Genomic DNA, 5968 nt, shown 5'->3' with positions numbered 1-5968 from the left:
CGAGGGAGCTTCATCAGCTAAGGTAAACTGGGGAAAGAGCAAAGCTCTGTTATGTGGGGCATGGGGGGATAGGGCTCCTCCTCTGCTTCCAGGGGTTTGCAGTGGGGTTGTGAAGGGCTTAAAGTTTTGGGGTGTACCTGGGCTCGGAGAGGTGGGTCAGCAAGAACTGGGAGGGGCTGTCACAGGCAGTGGTGTCAAGACTGGCCAGGTGGAGGTGGCTCCTGTCCCAAGTGTCATATAGAGGGAGGGTGCTGATAATCAACAACCTGGTGGCATCTTCCTTGTGGCATAAACTGGCTGTCCTCAACCCCCTCGCCGGTCTGCTTGCAGACCTGCAACGCAAGCTGGTGGACTTCTTTTGGTCGGGACATCACTGGCTGAAGGCAGCAGTTTTGTACATGACCGTCCACGAAGGAGGACAGGGCCTGGTGGAACTGGAGAGCAGGATGGCTGCTTTCCGACTAAAGGCGGTGCAGAGACTGCTGTACCACACTGATGTTGGCTGGAGGGAACCAGCATGCGCGCTGCTGAGGAGAGCTGGCGGATTAGGGTTGGACCGGCAGCTGTTCCTCATGAAGCTGGAGAGGCTGAGTACAGCAGGTCTCTCAGAGTTTTACTCTGCGGTGCTGAGGGCCTGGCAGCTGCTAAGGCCCACACGAGAAGGGGTGTGGAGCCTGGGCAGTGGGTGTGGGAGGAGCCTATCTTCCACAACCCAGCCATCCCTTTGAGATCGGTTCAGTCGGCCACCCTGCAGAGGCAACTGATGGCAGGGGTTTACAAAGGCTGGGTGACCTGAGACTGCTGGGAGAGGAGGGTGGAAAACCCCGGAGGTCTTGGCGCAACAAACAGGAATAACGTCTCTTAGGCTGCTGGAGAGATTCCTGGAGGAGGTCCAGGAGGCACTGTCTGAGCCGGTAAGGGGGTGTTTGAGAGGCCAAAGGGAGAGGGGCCACCAATGTTCCCGCCACTGCAGGTGACGGCAGAGACTGCAGACTGGCAAGGGGGTCTGGAGGACTTGTTAGATTTTAACACTCCGAGCCTGGGGGAGTTTGAGGGGGTGGGAGGTAAAGCCCTCTACAACCTCTGCGTTAAGGTTAGGAGCATTAGAAGCCTAACAGGAGTGAAGGCACATCAGTGGCAGGGGGTATGTGGGGGCGGAGAGTATGGTGGGTTTTAGATGGAGGGCGCTCTACAAACCCCCAGTACCAAAGAGGTCAGGGGACCTCCAGTGGAGGGTTCTTCATGGAGCCCTGGCCACTAACAGCTGGTTGGCACGGGTTGATCCGGGAATTGGGCAGGGGTGTCCTTTCTGTCAAATGAAAGAAACTGTAATTCATGTGTTTTCTGTGTGCACCAGGTTAATGCCATTAATGTCTCTGTTGGAATGTCTGTGTGACAGGTTGGGGGTGGTTTTTGCTGTTGGGATGTTTATAATGGGATACAGGTATTCGAGTAAGGAGAAAGAAAAATGTGTTTTGTTGAATTTTCTGTTTGCTCAGGCAAAGTTAGCTATTTGGCTAACAAGGAGGAACAGGGTCAAAGGTGGGGGGATAACAGACCCTTTACTACTGTTTAATGGGATGGTCTCTGCGCGCCTTAGGGTTGAGTTTGAGTTCTATAAAATGATCAAATGTGTGGAGATGTTTGAGGAGATATGGTGTGTTGGGGGGGCTGTCTGTATTGCTGGGGAAGATGTTTTGGATATACGGTTGTAGGAGAGGGTTTTTGTGTATGGTGATTTGTACAGGATATATTTTTTTTTATTTATTTTAGGAGTGTGGGGGTGAGTTTTAAATGAATTGAGAATGTTTCAATAAAGAAAGACCAAAAGTCAAAAAAAGTCTCTCTCTCTCCCTCCAAGGGGCTTTTTGGCACGGGAAACATATGTTAACGTTGCCAAAGCAAGTGTAGAAGATAATATACAAAAGTGAAATAAACAATAAAAATTAACAGTAAACATTACACTCACAGAAGTTCCAAAAGAATAAAGACATTACAAATGTCATATTATGCATATATACAGTGTTGATGTAATGATGTACAAGTGGTTAAAGTACAAAAGGGAAAATTAAATAAGCATAAATATAGGTTGTATTTACAATGGTGTTTGTTCTTCACTGGTTGCCCTTTTCTCGTGGCAACAGGTCACAAATCTTGCCGCTGTGATGGCACACTGTGGAATTTCACCCAGTAGATATGGGAGTTTATCAAAATTGGGTACGTTTTCAATTTCTTTGTGGATCTGTGTAATCTGAGGGAAATATGTGTCTCTATGGTCATACATTGGGCAGGGTGTTAGGAAGTGCAGCTAATTTTCCAGCTAATGTTGTGGGCAGTGTGCACATAGCCTGTCTTCTCTTGAGAGCCATGTCTGCCTACGGCAGGCTATGCTCACTAAGTCTGTACATTGTCGAAGCTTTCCTTTAGTTTGGGTCAGGTATTCTGCCACTGTGTACTCTCTGTTTAGGGCCAAATAGCATTTTAGTTTGCTCAGATTTTTTTGTTAATTATTTTCATGCGTCAAGTAATTATCTTTTTGTTTTGTCATGATTTGTTTGGGTCTAATTGTGTTGCTGTCCTAGGGCTCTGTGGGGTGTGTTTGTGAACAGAGCCCCAGGACCAGCTTGCTTAGGGGACTCTTCTCCAGGTTCATCTCTCTGTAAATGATTGCTTTGTTATGGAAGGTTTGGGAATCACTTCCTTTCAGGTGGATGTAGAATAATATAATAGAGACAGTAGATATAGCTGGTCTGTCATAATATAATAGAGACATAGAGACAGTAGATCTAGCTGGTCTGACATATTATAATAGAGACAGTAGATCGGCTCTTTTCTGAATTTTGCTAATTAGCGGGTATCGGCCTAATTCTACTCTGCATGCATCCTTTTGATGTCATAGAATGCCCTTCTTGCCTTGTCTCTCAGATCGTTCACAGCTTTGTGGAAGTTACCTGTGGCGCTGATGTTTAGGCCAAGGTGTGTATCATTTTTTTGTTTTTTTATTTCACCTTTATTTAACCGGGTAGGCCGGTTGAAAACAAGTTCTCATTTACAACTGAGACCTGGCCAAGATAAAGCAAAGCAGTGCGACAAAAACAACACAGAGTTACACATGGGATAAACAAACGTACAGTCTATAGCACAATAGAAAACTCTGTATACAGTGTGTGCAAATGAAGTAAGGAGGTAAAGCAATGAATAGGCCACAGTGGTAATTAGTAATTACAATTCAGCAATTTACACTGGAGTGATAGATGTGCAGATGAGGATGTGCAAGTAGAAATAATGGTGTGAAAAAGACCAGAAAAACTAAAACAAATATGTGGATGAGGTAGGTAGTTGGTTGGATGGGCTATTTACAGATGGGCTGTGTACAGCTGCAGCGATCGGTAAGCTGCTCTGACAGCTGACGCTTAAAGTTAGTGAGGGAGATATAAGTCTACAACTTCAGTGATATTTTCCATTTGTTCCAGTCATTGGCAGCAGAGAACTGGAATGAAAGGCAGCCAAAGAGGTGTTGGTTTTGGGGATGACCAGTGAAATATACCTGCTGGAGCACGTGCCAAGGGTGGGTGTTGCTATGGTGACCAGTGAGCTGAAATAAGGTGGAGCTTTACCTAACAAAGACTTATAGATGACCTGGAGCAAGTGGGTTTGGCGACTAATACGTAGCGAAGACCAGCCAACGAGAGCATACAGGTCGCAGAGGTGGATAGTAAACTCAGCTTTTTTTTTCAGGGCTCTGTCTTTCAAAGATAATTCGTAAAAATCTAAATAAATTCACAGATCTTCAATGTAAAGGCTTTAAACACTGTTTCCTGTGCTTGTTCAATGAACCATAAACAATTAATGAACATGCACCTGTGGAACGGTCATAAAGACACTAACAGCTTACTAAGGTCACAGTTATGAAAACTAAAGAGGCCTTTCTAATTACTCTGAAAAACACCAAAAAAAGATGCCCGGGGTCCCTGCTCATCTGCGTGAACGTGCCTTAGGGAGCTACAAGGAGGCATGAGGACTGCAGATGTGGCCCGGGCAATAAATTGTAATGTCCGTACTGTGAGATGCCTAAGACAGAGCTACAGGGAGACAGGACAGACAGCTGATCGTCCATGCAGTGGCAGACTACATGAAACAACACCTGCACAGGATCGGTACATCCGAACATGACTCCTGCGGGACAGGTACAGGATGGCAACAACTGCCCGAGTTACCCCCCTGAATGCACAATCCTTCCATCAGTGCTCAGACTGTCCACAAAAGGCTGAGAGAGGCTGGACTGAGGGCTTGTAGGCCTGTTGTAGGCCTGTTGTAAGGAAGGTAAGGAATGTCCTCACCAGACATCACCGGCAACAACGTTGCCTATGGGCACAAACCCACCGTCACTGGACCAGACAGGACTGGCAAAAAGTGCTCTTCACTGACGAGTCGCGGTTTTGTCTCAACAGGGGTGATGGTCGGATTCGCGTTTATCGTTGAAGTAGGCCTGTACTCTGGAGCAGGATTGATTTGGAGGTGGAGGGTCCGTCATGGTCTGGGGCGGTGTGTCATAGCATCATCGGACTGAGCTTGTTGTCATTGCAGGCAATCTCAACAGTTTGTGTTACAGGGAAGACATCCTCCTCCTCCATGACATCCTTCTCCTTCTCCATCCTCCATGTGGTACCCTTCCTGCAGGCTCATCCTGACATGACTCTCCAGCATGACAATGCCACTAGCCATACTGCTCATTCTGTGCGTGATTTCCTGCAAGGCAGGAATGTCAGTGTTCTGCCATGGCCAGCGAATAGCCCGGATGTCAATCTCATTGAGCACGTCTGGGACCTGTTGGATCGGAGGGTGAGGGCCAGGGCCATTCCCCCCAGAAATGTCCTGGATTTTGCAGGTGCCTTGGTGGAAGAGTGGGGTAACATCTCACAGCAAGAAATTGAAAATAAGGTGCAGTCCATGGGGAGGAGATGCACTGCAGTACTTAATGCAGCTGGTGGCCACACCAGATACTGACTGTTACTTTTGATTTTGACCCCCCCCCACCCTTTGTTCAGGGACACATTTTTTCATTTATGTTAGTTACATGTCTGTGGAACTTGTTCAGTTTATGTCTCAGTTTTTGAATCTTGTTATGTTCATACAAATATTTACACATATTAAGTTTGCTGAAAATAAATGCAGTTGACAGTGAGAGGACGTTCCTTTTTTTGCTGAGTTTATATGGGGCTTTGGTGACGAAACGGATGGCACTGTGATAGACTGCATCCAATTTGTTGAGTAGTGTTGGAGGCTATTTTATAAATGACGTCGCGAAGTCGAGGATCGGTAGGATGGTCAGTTTTACGAGGGCATGTTTGGCAGCATGAGTAGAGGAGGCTAAGTTGTGAAATAGGAAGCTGATTCTTCATATAATTTTGGATTGGAGATGCTTAATATGAGTCTTGAAGGAGAGTTTACAGTCTAGCTAGACACCTAGGTATTTATAGTTGTCCACATATTCTAAGTCAGAACCGTCCAGAGTAGTGATGCTGGACAGGCAGGCAGGTGCGGGCAGCGATCAGTTGAAGAGCATGCATTTAATTTGACTAGCATTTAAGAGCAGTTGGAGGCCACGGAAGGAGTGTTGTATGGCGTTGAATTGCGTTTGGAGGTTTGTTAACACAGTGTCCAAAGAAGGGCCAGATGTATACAGAATGGTGTTGTCTGCGTCGAAGTGGAGCAAGAGCGACACCATTGATATATACAGAGAAAAGAGTCGGCCCGAGAATTGAACCCTGTGGCACCCCGAGAGACTGCCAGAAGTCCGGACAACAGGCAATCCAATTTGACACACTGAACACTATCTGAGAAGTAGTTAGTGAACCAGGTGAGGCAGTCATTAGAGAAACCAAGGCTGTTGAGTCTGCGGATAAGAATATGGATAAGAATATGAATATGGTGATTGACAGAGTCGAAAGCCTTGGCCAGGTCGATG

The sequence above is a fragment of the Oncorhynchus nerka genome, unplaced genomic scaffold, assembly GCF_034236695.1.
Source record: "Oncorhynchus nerka isolate Pitt River unplaced genomic scaffold, Oner_Uvic_2.0 unplaced_scaffold_131___fragment_2___debris, whole genome shotgun sequence".
NCBI classification, from domain to species: Eukaryota; Metazoa; Chordata; class Actinopteri; order Salmoniformes; family Salmonidae; genus Oncorhynchus; species Oncorhynchus nerka.
The sequence above is the reverse complement of the archived record's forward strand: the minus strand, read 5'-3'. Positions refer to the sequence as shown.